Source organism: Miniopterus natalensis, chromosome 10 (genome assembly GCF_054644295.1).
Source record: "Miniopterus natalensis isolate mMinNat1 chromosome 10, mMinNat1.hap1, whole genome shotgun sequence".
Lineage (NCBI taxonomy): Eukaryota > Metazoa > Chordata > Mammalia > Chiroptera > Miniopteridae > Miniopterus > Miniopterus natalensis.
This window is the reverse complement of record NC_142090.1, coordinates 55,644,569-55,659,558: the sequence shown is the minus strand read 5'-3', so window position 1 is coordinate 55,659,558 and position 14,990 is coordinate 55,644,569. Positions and strand designations below refer to the sequence as shown.

The following is a 14,990-nucleotide window of genomic DNA, read 5'->3' as shown; positions in this document are numbered from 1 at the left end:
ATATGTGGATTTACTGCTTGCATGCAAACTTAAAAGCAAGAACAAAATTCTTAAATAAAATATATTAAAAGAACATTTAGATATTTAATAAGCCCAAAACTGTTTTTATAGAAAATGCAAAAAGACAATAGTTGAGTACTCAGAACTCTTTAATACTAAATTGTTCTAGAGACAACCTTACATCTGAGATTTTATGTTTTCCCTGTGAAATAGTGGAATTCACTTTTCTTCCTCTCTTAACCTATAAAAACCTATGTTATGTGATCTCGCTTATACGTGGAATCTAAAGAACTTAATAATCTGATGAACAGAATAGATTCAATGACATGGAAGCATAGATGAGACTGATGAACGTCAGAGGGATGGAGGAGGGCGGGTGGGTGGAGGGGGAGAGAGTAACCAAAGAATTTATATGCATATATACACAACCCAAGGACATGGACAATAGTGGGGAGAGGGACTGCGGAGGGGGAAGGAACGGGAAGGAACGGGGTGGAACGGGTCATTGGGGAGAAAAAGGGACATCTGTAATATTTTAAACAAAAATTTAAAAAAAACACAAAAAAAACCCAAAAAACCTATGTTAGCTTTCTTTTTTTAGCTAACCTTTTGTATTTTTTTATTTTTCAATTACAGTTTGCATTCAATATTATTTTGTATTAGTTTCAGGTATACAGCATAGTCATCAGACAATCATATACTTTACAAAGTGGTCCCCTGATATTTCAAGTACCTAGCTGGCACTATACAAAGTCATTACAATATTAATGACTGTATTCCCACTGCTGTACTTTACATCCCTGTGACTATTTTGTGACTACCTATTTGTACTTCTTAATACCTTCACCTTTCGTACCCAGCCCACCACCCACCACCACCCTCTGGCAACCATCAGTCTGATCTCTGTATCTATGAATCTATTTCTATTTTGTCTGTTATTTTGCTCTTTAGATTCCACATATAAGTGAAATCATATGGTATTTGTCTTTCTCTGACTTATTTCACTTAGCATAATACCCTCTAGGTCCATCTATGCTATTGCAAATGGTAAAATTTATTTTATTTCATGGCAGAGTAATATTCTATTGTATGTATGTACTACCACTTTTTTATCCACTCATCTATTGATGGGCACTTGGGTTGCTCCCGTATCTTGGCTATTGCGTATAATGTTTTGATGAAACATATGGGTGCATATATTCTTTCAAATTAAGTGTTTTGGGTTTCTTCAGATATATACCCCGAAGTGGAATCACTGGGTCATAACGCAGTTCCATTTTTAATTTTTTGAGATAACGCCATACTGCTTTCCACAGAGGCTGCGCCAATCTGCATTCCCACCAACGGTGCATGAGGGTTCCGTTTTCTCCACATTCTCACCAACATATACTGTTTGTTGATTTATTAATGGTAGCTATTTTGACAGGTGTGAGATGGTATCTCATTGTGGTTCTAATTTGCATTTCTCTGATGATTAGAGATGTTGAGCATCTTTTTTATGTCTGTATGTCCTCCATGGGAAAGTGTCTATTCAGGTCTTCTGCCCATTTTTTAATTAGACTTTGTTTTTGTGGTGTTGAGTTGTATGAGTTCTTTATAAATTTTAAGTATTAAGTCCTTATTGGATGTATCATTGGCAAATATCTTCTTCCATTCTGTAGGTTGTCTTTTTGTTTTGTTGAAGGTTTCCTTTGTGGTGCAAACACTTCTTAGTTTGATGTAGTCCCATTTGTTTATTTTTGTCTTTTGTTTCCCTCGCCTGAGGAGATACAGCAGAAAATACATTGCTCAGAGAAATGTCAAAGATTTTACTGCCTATGTTTTCTTCAAGGAGTTTTATAGTTTCGAGTCTTACATTTGTCTTTAATCCACTTCGAGTTTATTCTTGGATACGGTGTAATAAGGTGGTCTAGTTTCTTTTTTCTTTGCATATATATGTCCAATTTCCCTAGCACCATTTATTGAATAGACTGTTTTTACCCCATTGTATGTTCTTTCCTCCTTTGTCACATAGTAACTGACCATATAGTTATGGGTTTATTTCTGGGCTCTCTTCTGTTCCACTGACCTGTGTGTCTGTTTTCATGCAAGTACCATGCTGGGTTTTTGTTTGTTTTTTAATCATCACCTGAGGATGTTTTTTTCCATTGCTTTCTAGAGAGAGTGGGAGGGAGGGAGGACAGGAGAGAGAGAGAGAAATATCGAAGTGAAAGAAACACATCGATTGGTTGCCTCTCGAGTGCACCTCGACAAGGAACCTGCAACCAAGGTATGTGCCCTTGACCATGGAATCAAACCTGCTACCCTTCGGTCCAAGGGCCAACACTCTAACCACTGAGCCAAGCTGGCCAGGGCAACCATGCTGTTTTAATTACTATAGCCTTGAAGTATAGTTAGCATACTTTGATAGCAGGGAGCATGATACATCCAACTTTGTTCTTTTTCAAGACTGCTGTGACTATTCAGGGTCTTTTGTGGTTCCATATAAATTTCTAAATTATCTGTTCTAGTTCTGACATTGGTATTTTTATAGGAATTACATTGAATCTATAGATTGGATACAGACATTTTATTGATTTTAATTCTTCCTATCCATGAGCAAAATACATGCTTCCATCTATTTGTATCTTCTTCAGTTTCTTTCTTTAGGATCTTATAATTTTCTGAGTACAAGGCTTTTACCTCCTTGATTAAATTTACTCATAGGTATTATATTTTTTGATGCAATTGTAACCTGACAGTTCCTTATTGGTGTATAACAATGTAACCGATTTCTGAGTATTTATTTTTTTATCCTGCTACTTTACTGAATTTCTTTATCAGTTCTAATAGTTTTTTTCAATGGACTCTTTAGGGTTCTCTATATATGGTGTCATGTCATTTGCAAATAATGACAGTTTTATTTCTTCCTTCCCAATTTGATTGCCTTTTATTTCTTCTTCTTGTCTGACTGCTGTGGCTAAGACTTCCAGTACTATGTTGAATAAGAGTGGTGAAAGTGGACATCCCTATCTTCTTCCTGATCTTAAGGAAAACACTTCTAGTTTTTCCCCATTGAGTATGATGTTGGCTGTAGGTTTGTCATATATAGCCTTTATTACATTGAGGTATGTTCCCTCTATTCCCACTTCGCTGAGAATTTTTATCATAAATGGGTGGATTTTGTGAAATGCTTTTCTGCCTCTATTGATATGATCATATAATTTTTATCTTTTATCTAGTTTATGTGGTGTATCACGTTAACTGACTTGTAAATATTGTACCAACCTTGCATTCCAGGAGTTAATCCTACTTGATCATGGTGCATCATCTTTTTAATGTATTCCTAAATTCAGTTTGCTAATATTTTGTTGAGGATATCTGCATCTATTTCATCAGAAATTTTAGCCTGTATTTTCTTTCTTTGGACTATCTTTGTACGGTTTTAGAATTAGGATAATGCTGGTCTCATAAAATAAGCTTGGGAGTCTTCTGTCTTGAATTTTTTGGAATAGTCTGAGATGAAAAGGTGTTAGTTCTTCTTTGACTGTTTGGTAAAATTCACCTGTGAAGTCATCTGGTCCAGGACTTTTATATATTGGGAGTCTTTTGATTACTGTTTGTATTTTGTTGGCTGTAATTGGTCTGTTCAGATTTTGTTTCTTCTTGATTCAGTCTTGGAAGATTTTATGTTTCAAGGAATTTATCCATTTCTTCTAGATTGCCCAATTTGTTAGCATCTAGTTATTTATAATATTTTATTATAATCCTTTGTATTTATGTGATGTCAGTTGTCACATTTCCTTTAATTTCTAATTTTATTTGTTTGGCTCCTCTCCTTTTTTTCTTGATGAGTCTCGTTAAAGGTTTATCCATTTTTTTATCTTTACAAAAAACAGTTCTTGATTTGATTAAAATTTTGTATTTTTTTTTTTAGACTAAATAAATTTATTTCTACTCTGACCCATTTTGTTTCCTTCCTTCTACTCACTTTGGATTTTGTTTGTTGTTCTTTTTCAAGTTCTTTGAGGTGTAAGGTTAGATTGTATATTTGCAATTCTTCCTATTCAGGTAGGCCTAAGAATTTCCCTCTTAGGAAAGCTGTCACTGATTTGGGGATGTGTTTTCATTTTCATTTGTCTCAAAGTATCTTTTGATTTCTTCCTTTATTTCATTATTAACCCATTTACTGTTCAGTAAATTTTTAGCCTCCATGTGTTTGTGTATTTTCCAGGTTTTTTTCCTTGTGATTTCTAGTTTTTATACTATTGTGGTTGGAGAAGATGACTGATATTTCAGTCTTCTTAAACTTACTGAGATTTGTTTTGTGGCCTAACATATGGCCTATCCTGGAAAATGTTCCATGTGCACTTGAAGGAATATATATTCTGCTGCTTTGAGGTGAAATGCTCTGAAGATATCAATTAAATCCATCTGATCTAGTGTGTCATTTATGGCTGCTGCTTCCTTGTTGATTTTCTGTCCGGAAGATCTATTCAGTAATGGTGATGGGATATTAAAACCCACTACAATGACTGGATTACTATCAATCTCTTCCTTTATGTCCATCAATATCTGCTCAATATATTTAGGTGCTCCTATATTGGGTGCATAAATTTTTACAAGGATTATATCTTCTTGTTGGATTGATCCCTTTATCATTATGTAATGTCATTTTTTATCTCTTATTATAGCCTTTATTTTAAAGTCTCCTTTGTCTGATATAAGTATTGCTACCCCAGCTTTCTTTTACATTTCCATTTGCATGAAATATCTTTTTCTATCCCTTTACTTTCACTTTGTGTGTGTCTTTTGATCTGAAGTGGGTCTCTTGTAGATAGCATACATATGGGTTTTGTTTTTTTATCCATTCATCTACTTTATGTCTTCTGTTTGGAGCATTTAAGTCATTTACATTTAAAGCGATTATTAATAGGTATGTATTTATTACTGTTTTATTCTTTATAACTATGTTCCTTGGTTTTTAAATTTCTTCTTCTTCTTAAAGAAGACCCTTCAACATTTCTTGTAATACAGGTTTGATGGTAATGAACTCCTTTAGCTGTTTCTTGTTTTGGAAATTCTTTACTTCTCCTTCAATTATGAATGATAGCCTTGCTGAGTAAAGTAGTCTTGGTTATAGGTCCTTGCTTTTTATCACTTCGGTATTTTGTGCCAATCTCTTCTGGTCTGAAATATTTCTGTTGAGGTATCATCTGACAGCGTTATGGGAGCTCCTTTGTAGGTGACTGTCTTTTTCCTGCTGCTTTTAAGTTCCTCTCTTTATCTTTAACCTTTGCTATTTCGTGTCTTGGTGTGGGCCTCTTTGGGTTTATCTTGTTTGGGACATTCTGTGGTGCCTGGACTTGTGTCTGTTTTTACTTCACCATGGTGGAGAAGTTTTCAGTCATTTCTTCAAATACATTCTCAATCCCTTGCTCTTTCCTCCTTCTGGGACCTCTACGATGTGGATGTTGTTATGCTTGATGTTGTCCCAGAGGCTCCTTAAACTATCTTTGTTTTTAAAAATTTTTTTCTTTTTGCTGCTCTGTAAGGGTATTTTCTGCTATTTTGTCTTCCAAATTGCTAATTTGATTCTCTTCTTCATCTAATCTGCTATTAATTCCTTATAATGCACTCTTCATTTCAGATACTGTTATTTATTTCTGACTGGCTCTTTTTCATATTTTCTATCTCCATTTTTATGTTTCCTATCTCTTTGTTGAAGTATTCACTAAGCTCATCTACTCTTCCACAAAGTTCACTGAGGATCCTTATAACCAGTGTTTTGAACTCTGCATTTGCCTCTATTTCATTTAGTTCTTTTTCTGGGGATTTCTCCTGTTCTTTCATTTGGAGTATGTTTCTTTGTCTCCCCATTTTGGCTGCCTCTCTGTATTTGTTTCTGTGTATTAGGTAGATGTGCTTTGTCTCCCAGTTTTGGTAGAGTGGCCTTTTTATTAAGTGTCCTGTGAGTCTCTGTGGTGCAGTCACCATGATCACCTGAGCTAGGTGCTCTAGGAGTGTCCATTGTATGAGTTATCTAGCCCTCCTGTTGTAATTTAGTCTTGATTGCTGTTGGCCTGTTCATAGGTGAGGCTGGCCCTCAGGCTTGCTGATTGTGAGGATTGACCCCAACCACAGTGTAAAAGCTGCTGTGCCAGGGCTAACCCACACAGCACAATTGGCCCTAGCAGGGTCTGGTGCCTGCTCGGATCTCTTTGGGTATGGCACTTGTGGAGCTAATCATATTGTACTTTGCTGTGATCTGAAGGACAGCCACTGGGTAAGCTGGTTCTGGGGCCTCTTGGGAGGGACTCCAGTGCAGGTCAATGTCAGACACTCCCTGTAACCACTTCTGGGCTAGCTGTTAGGAAGTACAAAGCAATCCACAGTAGATGGCTGCCTCTGCTGGGCATGCATGCACAGAGAGGAGTCAAGCTGCATAGTGAGGTTTCCACCAGTAACGAGCCTGAGACAGGTCAGCAAAAGTCCCAAGGCACCCCCAAATTTGTCCTCATTTGCCACCTGCCTGTTAGGCTCAGCCACCGAAAGAGCCTCTGGTGGTACACAAGTAGCCTGAGGCAGGTTTTGAATCACCAGCTAGGGGCAAGTGGTATTCACTAGGTTGATTAGTTATCATTCTTACCCCATATATAATTCAATAAGCCTTAAAATTTTTAATAGCTTTATTAAGATATAGTTTGCATAATTTATCACTTAAAATATAATTCAGTGGTTTCCAATATATTCACACATATTTTCATTACCCCAAAAAGATACCATGCACCCATTAGCACTCACCCTATTCCCTCCAAAACCTCTCACCCCACCTAGCCCTGCCCACACAACCAGTGACCTACTTTCTGTCTATATAGATTTACTTATTCTGAAAATTTCATATAAATGAAATCATATACTATCTGGTCTTTTGTGACTGGCTCTTTGACAATGTAATGTTTTCAAAATTCATGTTGTAGCATGTACTTCATTTCTTTAAAAAAAATTTTTTTACAAGCATTTTATTTAAACAAGATATGTGACTTGAAGAAAAACTATCCAGGATTCATTTCTTTTATTTATCCCTACTTAAAGACAGGTTGCTCTACATATAACAGCTACATACAAGAAAGTTATAGCCTGGCTGGGCATGGCTCAGCAGTTGAGCATCGACCTAGGATCCAGGAGATTGCAGTTTGATTTCTGGTCAGAGCACATGCTGGGGTTATCGGCTCGATCCCCGTTCGGGGGCCTGCAGGAGGCAGCCAATCAATGATGACTCTCTCATCATTGTTTCAACTCTCTCCCTCTCCCTTCCTCTCTCTGAAATCAATAAAGATATATATTTTTTTAAAAAGTTATAAAACTGTCTTTGGTTTTACAATGATAAATGAAAAACATTAAAATTCTCCAATCAAACAAGGTATGAGAAGATTTATATGTTTTTGTTTTTTTTATTAAATAGTAAAAGCAAAATAGCCTACTGGAATATAAAGGTAAAAGCTAAGCCCAGCTGGTGTGGCTCAGTGGTCAAGCATTAGCCTATGATCTATGAGATCTCGGTTTGATTACCAGTCAGGGCAAATGCCCAGGCTTCGGGCTTCATCCCCAGTGCGGGGCATGCAGGAGGCAGCCAATCAATTACTCTCTCATCATTGGTGTTTCTATCTCTCTCTCCCTCTCCCTCCCTCTCTTTGAAGTCAATAAAAACATATATTTAAAAAAAAGATAAAAGTGAGTATGAGCACAAAGAAAAGGAGTATTTTCACTGATCTGGTATTTTTCCCATCTCTTCTTCATTTGATGTACAATACAGAAGTGGGGGTCAATGGGGGAAAAAGGGGACATCTGTAATATTTTGAATAAAAAAAAAGTGGGGGAAGGAAAAAATGAAAGAATAAAGGAAATTATACTCTAGTAGTCAGATGTCGTAGAGCCAAATTGCAGTTTTCTAACTGAGAATGTCTTCTTGGTCTGTAGGACCAGAGTTCTGGAATAAAGTAGCATGTTCCCTTTGTAGTAGACATCTGCTGTCTGCTGCTAGAACACATCAATTTTATTTTCACCCTCTATTTCCAACTGTGCAGGTGTGTCTGTTTCACTGATTGACGGCCTTTCAAATGAGAATATGATCTGCCCTGTTGACACACCCTGGAGTTCACAACAGGCTTTCATTAATAGACTAAGTCTTATAATGCACCACAGAATCATCCTGCTCCACCACCTTCAAATTAACATGACCTTTGTTCTCAGTCTTGACTCTTTCCTTGGGCTTTCAACAGCCATGGCAAGCTCTGGAGTATCAGCTGCCATTTCACAAAAGAGGTAACAGATCCGCACCTAATGACTACACAATTACCAAGAGTGGTTAAAAAAAAAAAAAAGCACTTCATTTCTTTTTATGGTTGAAAAACATTCCACTGCATGGAATATACATTTTGTTTATTCACTTGTCAGTTGATGGACATTTGGGTTGTTTACACTTTTGGCTATTTTGAATAATGCCGCTACAAACATTTACGTACACATTATTTCTTCGTGTGTAAATATGTTTTCAATTCTCTTGGTGATCTCTCTCTCACTCTCTCTCTTTGTAATGTAATGGGTCATATGGTAATTCTTTATTTAAGCTTTTGAGAAATTGCCTTTTTCAAAGGGGCTGCATCATTTTGCTTTTCCACCATCAATGTATGAGGGTTCCAATTTTTCCACATCCTTACCAACACTTATTATGTATTATTTTTTTTTTTAGAGAGAGAGAGAAGGGGAGAGAGAAAAACTGATCAGCTGCCTTCTGTACACATCCTAACTGGGGATCGAACCTGTAACCTTTTATTGTACGGGCTGACACTCCAATCAACTGAGCCAGGGCATTATGTGTTCTTTTGACTGTAGCCATCATAGTGGGCGTGCAGTAATATCTCATTGTGGTTTTGATTTGCAATTCACTGACGGCTAAAGATGCTGAGCATCTTTGATGTGTTTATTGGTCATTTGCATGTGTTTGGGAAAATGCCTATTCAGATTCTTTGCCCAATTTAATGTTTTCTTTTGATTACTAAGTTGTAAGAATTCTTCATATACATGTAGATACAAATCCATTATCAAATACATGCCTTGCAAAAATTTTCTCCCATTCTGTGGTCATCTCATTTTCTTGATGATATTCTTCAAAACACAAAGTTTTAAATAATGATTGTATCCAATTTATCTATGTTTTTTCTTTTGTGGTTCATGCATTTAGTATCATATCTAGGAAACTACTGCCTAATCCAAGGTCGTGACAATTAACATATATGTTTTTCTTGTAAGAGTTTTTTACACATAAACCTGATCCATTTTGAGTTAATTTTTGTATATGCTGTGAGGCACACCTTTAGATGTTTACTTTTTCATCTTAATAATGTAAAACTTTTTAAACAGATTCAGATTTCAAAAGTCTTTCTTAGCTCTTGAAAGATGTGGTAATTTATCACTATTATATCTTTCTATAATTGAGAAAAGTGTTTATCAACTATTTTTTTTCACAAGGGGAAAGAGAGAAAGAGAGAGAGAAAAACATCGATGTGAGAGAGACACACATTCATTGGTTGCCTCCTGCATGTGCTCAGTAATTTTTTTTTTTTTTAAATTTTTTAAAAATATATCTTTATTGATTTCAGAGAGAGGAGAGGAGGGGGAGAGAGAGAGACAGAAACATCAATGATGAGAGAGTCATTGATCAGCTGCCTAGCCCACAACCCGGGCATGTGCCCTGGCCGGGAATTGAACCCCGATCTCCTGGATCCTAGGTTGATGCTCAACCGCTGAGCCACATCTGCCCAGGCTTTTTAAAATTTTTTAAATCATTTTTATTTTTCAATTACAGTTGACATATCATATTAGTTTTAGGTGTACACCCGTGATTAGACATTATATAACTTACTGATTATCCCGATAAATCTCATACCCATCCGGCCCCATACACAGTTATTAGAATATTATTGACAGTATTCCTTATGCTGTACTTTACATCCCCATGACTATTCTGTAACAACCAATCTGTACTTCTTATTCCTCCTTCACCTTTTTCACTCATCCTCCCAACCAGCCTCCTACCTGGCAATCGTCAAAATGTTTTCTGTATCTATGAGTCTATGTTCTGTTTTTTTGCTTATTTTGTTTTTTAGATTCAATTGTTGATGACATGCATTTATTGGCATTTCATTGTTCATATTTTTTGTGGGTTTTTTTCTTCTTCTTCTTAAAGAAGATCCTTTAACATTTCATGTAATACTCATTTGGTGGTGAATTCCTTCAGCTTTTCCTTGTCTGAGAAGCTCTTTATATGTCCTTCGATTCTAAATGATAGCTTTGCTGGGTAGAGTAATCTTGGTTATAGGTCCTTGCTTTTCAACACTTTGAATATTTCTTGCCAATCCCTTCTGGCCTGCAAAGTTTTTGTTGAGAAATCAGCTGACACTGTTATGGGAGCTCCCTTATAGGTAATTAGCCGCTTTTCTCTTTCTGCTCTTATGAGTCTCTCTTTGTCTTTAACCTTTTGCATTTTAAAAAATGTTTTTATTTTATTATTTTATTATTATTTTTTTAATCCTCACCTTGGGATATTTTTTCCATTGCTTTTCAGAGAGAGTGGAAGGGGGAGAGAGCGAGAGAAACATTGACGTAAGAGAGACACATCCATTGGTTGCCTCCCGCGTGTGCTTCAACCAAGGCCAGGGATCCAGCCTGCAACCAAGGTACATGCCTTTGACAGGAACCAAACCCAGGAACCTTCAGTCCATAGGCTGATGCTCTAACCACTGAGCAAAAACTGCTAGGGCTGTTTTTATTGATTTTAGAGACAGAAGGAAGGGAGAAGGAAAGAGAAAGAAATATTGATGTGAAAGAGAAGCATTAATCAGTTGCCTCCCACATGCACCCCAACCAGGAATCAAATCCAGCACCTGGGTATGTGCTCTGACTGGGAATCAAACCAGCAACCTTCCAGTGCATGGTATGATGCTCAACCAACTGAGCCACACTGGCCAGGGCAACCTTTTGCATTTTAAATATGATGTGTCTTGGTGTAAGCGTCTTTGAGTTCATCTTGTTTGGGACTCTCTGAGCTTCCTGGACTTGAATGTCTATTTCCATCACCAGGTTAGTGAAGTTTTCTGTCATTATTTTTGCAAATAGGTTTTCAGTATCTTTCTCTCCCTCTTCTCCTTCTGGCAATCCCATGAAGCAAATGTTAGTGTGCTTGAAGTTATCCCAAAGGCTACTTACATTATCTTCATTTTTTTGAATTGTTTTATCTTTTTGCTGTTCTGATTGGGTATTTTTTGTTTCCTTATATTCCAAATCACTGATTTGATTCTCAGCTTCATCTACTCTACTGTTGATTCCCTGGGAATTATTCTTCATTTCAGTTAGTGTATCCTTCATTTCTAACTGCCTTTTTTTTTTATAGTTTCCATGTCCTTATTTATGCTGTTGAAGTTCTAAGTTTAACTACTTTTCCCTTAAATTCTCTGAGCATCCTTATAACCAGTATTTTGCACTCTGCATCTAGTAGATTGCTTGTCTCCATTTAGTTTAGTTCTTTTTCTGGAATTTTGTTCTGTTTCAGTTGGGTCATGTTTTTTTGTCTCATTTTGGCAGCCTCCCTGTGTTTGTTTCTGTGTATTAGGCAGAGCTGCTACATCTGCTGGGATTGGAAGAGTGGCCTAATGTAGTAGGTGCCCTACAGCATCCAGTGGCACAGCCTCCCTGATCACCAGAGCTGGGCACTCCAGGTGCGCCCCCCCAGGTGGTCTATGTACATCCTCCTCTTGTAGTTGAGCTGTGAATGTTTTTGGCACATCAATGGGAGGGATTTACCATCAGGCCAATCTGCTGCAATGACTGGCTATGACCACCAACCACCATGGAGAATCAGCTGTGCAAATCCTGTCCCACAGAGCAGGACTTACTTCAGTGGGGCTCTGGTGCCCACTAAGTCTGCCCCTTGACTGTGTCACCGAGGAGGTGGTTGGGTGGTGCTTCAATGTGGTCTGAAGCTGTCCACTGGGTGTGTTGGCCTTGAGGTCTACCAAGAGGCGCATGCTAAGGTTAGCTGCCACCTGTGTTCTGTCCAGGGTCAAGCAGCTTGAGGTACAAAGTGATCTGAAGATGGCTGCTACTTGTGCTGGGCTTGGAGGTGCACAGGAAGGGCCAAGCTTCCAACCACAGTCAGTTACTGCTACTGCTGGGCTTGAAACCACTTAAACAGAGGTAGAGGGCAAGCTGAAACCAGATGCTGCTTGTTTGAGAGATTTTAGGAAAGTCTGAAGCTTGAATCAAGGTAGGTCATTTGCATGGAAAAGCCACTGGAAACAGCTTAGATGGACCCGCAAGTTTAGAGGGGGTGGGTCTAAGGGAATCACTAGGGCTGGGCAAACAGTGATAGCCAGGTTGATGGAGACTCAGATATGGCACCTGCCTACTAGCTCTGTGGGGGGAGGGCTCATTAAAGGAACAATGGCCTCTGCCTTCACTTTTGTCTGGGAGAAGGCTGTCCTCCCCTCACCTCTCATCCTGATGCCAGACAATTCAGTTCCTCCCCTTATGTCCCTGGTGCCTTTCAAGCTGCTGCCCCAGTCCTGAAGCTCAGAGGAAATGAGTTAAAGTAAGTCCCTGTGTGGGCCCTTTAAGAACTGCCTGGGACTCCAGCAGCCCCCTCTCTCACTCAACCTCAATCCCTGCTAGCTTTTACAGCCAGAAATTATGGGGACTTCTCCTCCCAGCACTGGAACCCTGGGCCTAGGGGCCTGATGTGGGACTGATGCCCCTTGCTTCCTAGGAGGGATCTCCAAAATGGAAATATCCCTCCTGATCTTTATCTGCCACATTTGAGTGTGGAACCAGCCCATTCTGTATCTTCACCCCTCCTCCTACCAGTCTCAATGTGGCTTCTTCTTTAAATCCCAAGTTGTAGTACTTTTATTCAGCTAGATTTCAGGTGGAGTTTTGTTGTTGTTTTTTTGGTTAATCCCCACCCAAGGATATTTTTTCCATTGATTTTTAGAGAGAGTGGAAGGGAGGGAAAGGGAGAAAGAGAAAGAAACATCAATGTGAGAGAGACACATCAATTGGTTGCCTCCTGCATGTGTCCAATAGGGCCGGGGATTGAACCTGCAACCAGGTATATGCCCTTGACTGGGAATCAAACCCGAAACCCTTCAGTCCACAGGCTGACGCTCTAACCACTGAGCAAAACTAGCCAGGGCTAGATTTCAAGTGGTTCTTAATGACGGTTGTTGTGTAGTTTAGTTGTAATTTTAATATGGCTGCAGGATGATGAGAGTATTGTTTACCCACACACTGCTATCTTGACCAGAAGTCCAGCTTGGTAATTTTTAAAAGTTTTATCTTACACTGTACTCCTCTTACTCCTACTATAATATTGAGAAAATTAACATTTCTTCTGAACACAACTGTTGTCATTATAAATTAAGTTACTGTGGTACAATTACAAAGTAATAAACAGGCCTCTATAAAGTTAATTGGTCTCTATATTTTCTGTATTTGTTATTTTAAATTCTTATCAGAATATTTTCAATCTTGTTTCAAATGTTACATTTGTATTTTTTAGCTTAACTTTTCTAATTATTTTTCAGTCTGTGGGTGGGGGAAAATTAAAACTTTGAGCAAATTATTTCAGCTTCTATCTTGCTTCTCTATTTCTAGGTCTTCCCAGTAACCTATTAAAACAATTCCCCCCCTCCTTTTTTTTTTTTTAGCTTGGATTCTAATATTGACTGTGTCTATTTCCCAACTCTGACTATTTCCTAATAACATATCAATCCCTATATCATAAAACTCTTCAAGGATTTTTCTCAATTGCTTACCAAGACATCCTCCACCTTAGCAAAAAGATCACACGAGTTTCTCTAATATTTTAGAGCCATCGTCATTTACTCCAAAATGAGGATTTACTATATTTCTGTACCCAATCTTATCCTTGGATTTTCACTGATTAGTACTTCAAGCTGGCCTGTGTTAGCTCATGTAGCTCCTCCTTCTCTACTGGGGTAAAAACTTGTATCACCATTGTAAAGAATGTCATTACTCTTTATCTGTGTAGAGTGGAACAAGAAGAAATCACTTGATTCAGATACTGTCAAGATTTCTAAAGGATTAGAGAACATTTATCATTTCTACAGCACTTATGTCAGGAAGTATCCAGACAAAAGGTAAGATATAACTATTTTTTTTAATAGTTTGCTTGCATTTTACAAATCTAACCTTCCAAATAGGTATGTTTGAAATAATTCCCTCCTTAGTTCCTTTCTTGAGAATTACAGAGCCATTATATTCACATTGAAATACTACGTGTATGTATTGGTTTATGTGTATGAACATATACTAAGCCATGTTTCTGTTTGAATATATGTTTATATATTGTTGCAAGAATATTTTTACTCATGAATATTTTTAGAGCTGAATCATTTCCTTTTTATAAAAAAACATACCACACACCTAACAACTAAGAACAAGTAAAAAAGCATTTCCCTTTAAATATTTAAACTACTAATTCTAAAAACAGTCTATTCAAGAATTATTTCTACCCCATCTGACTGCCTAAACTAAGAAATAAGACTAACAACTTAAAGATATTATTAATGCTTTAATTTCTACTTAGAAAAGACTATCATAACTTTAATGTAATCTTGTTATTGCATAGGAGAGGATTACTTTGTAAACTTGGTTTTTATTTCATTAATTTAGGATTTTTAGGTTTGATCTATAATTTTCTGATACTATTTTTATTTTCAAAGCCTTAGGATCCTCAGCACTAGTATCTTTCATAATTAAATTTACCAGTAATGATAAATAAAAGAAACAAATGTTTTATGTCATAAAATCCATTGGAGTATCATATTACTTTAAAGAATTCAATAAATATATATCAGATTTACTTTATGCAAATAGTTCTTTTAGTTAAAGCTCTTTATATCCTGGTCAAATTTATAATCATGATAGTATTT

The 14,990-nt window shown here is 37.2% G+C and overlaps 1 protein-coding gene and 1 pseudogene across 7 annotated transcripts in view; both read right to left on the bottom strand.

The window, feature by feature from the left end:
- RUNDC3B (RUN domain containing 3B) overlaps positions 1-14,990 on the bottom strand; it is a 115,940-nt gene that overhangs the window by 47,472 nt on the left and 53,478 nt on the right. The gene's annotated exons all lie outside the window — the stretch shown is intronic.
- Positions 7,894-11,889, bottom strand: LOC148092265 (small ubiquitin-related modifier 2 pseudogene; annotated as a pseudogene).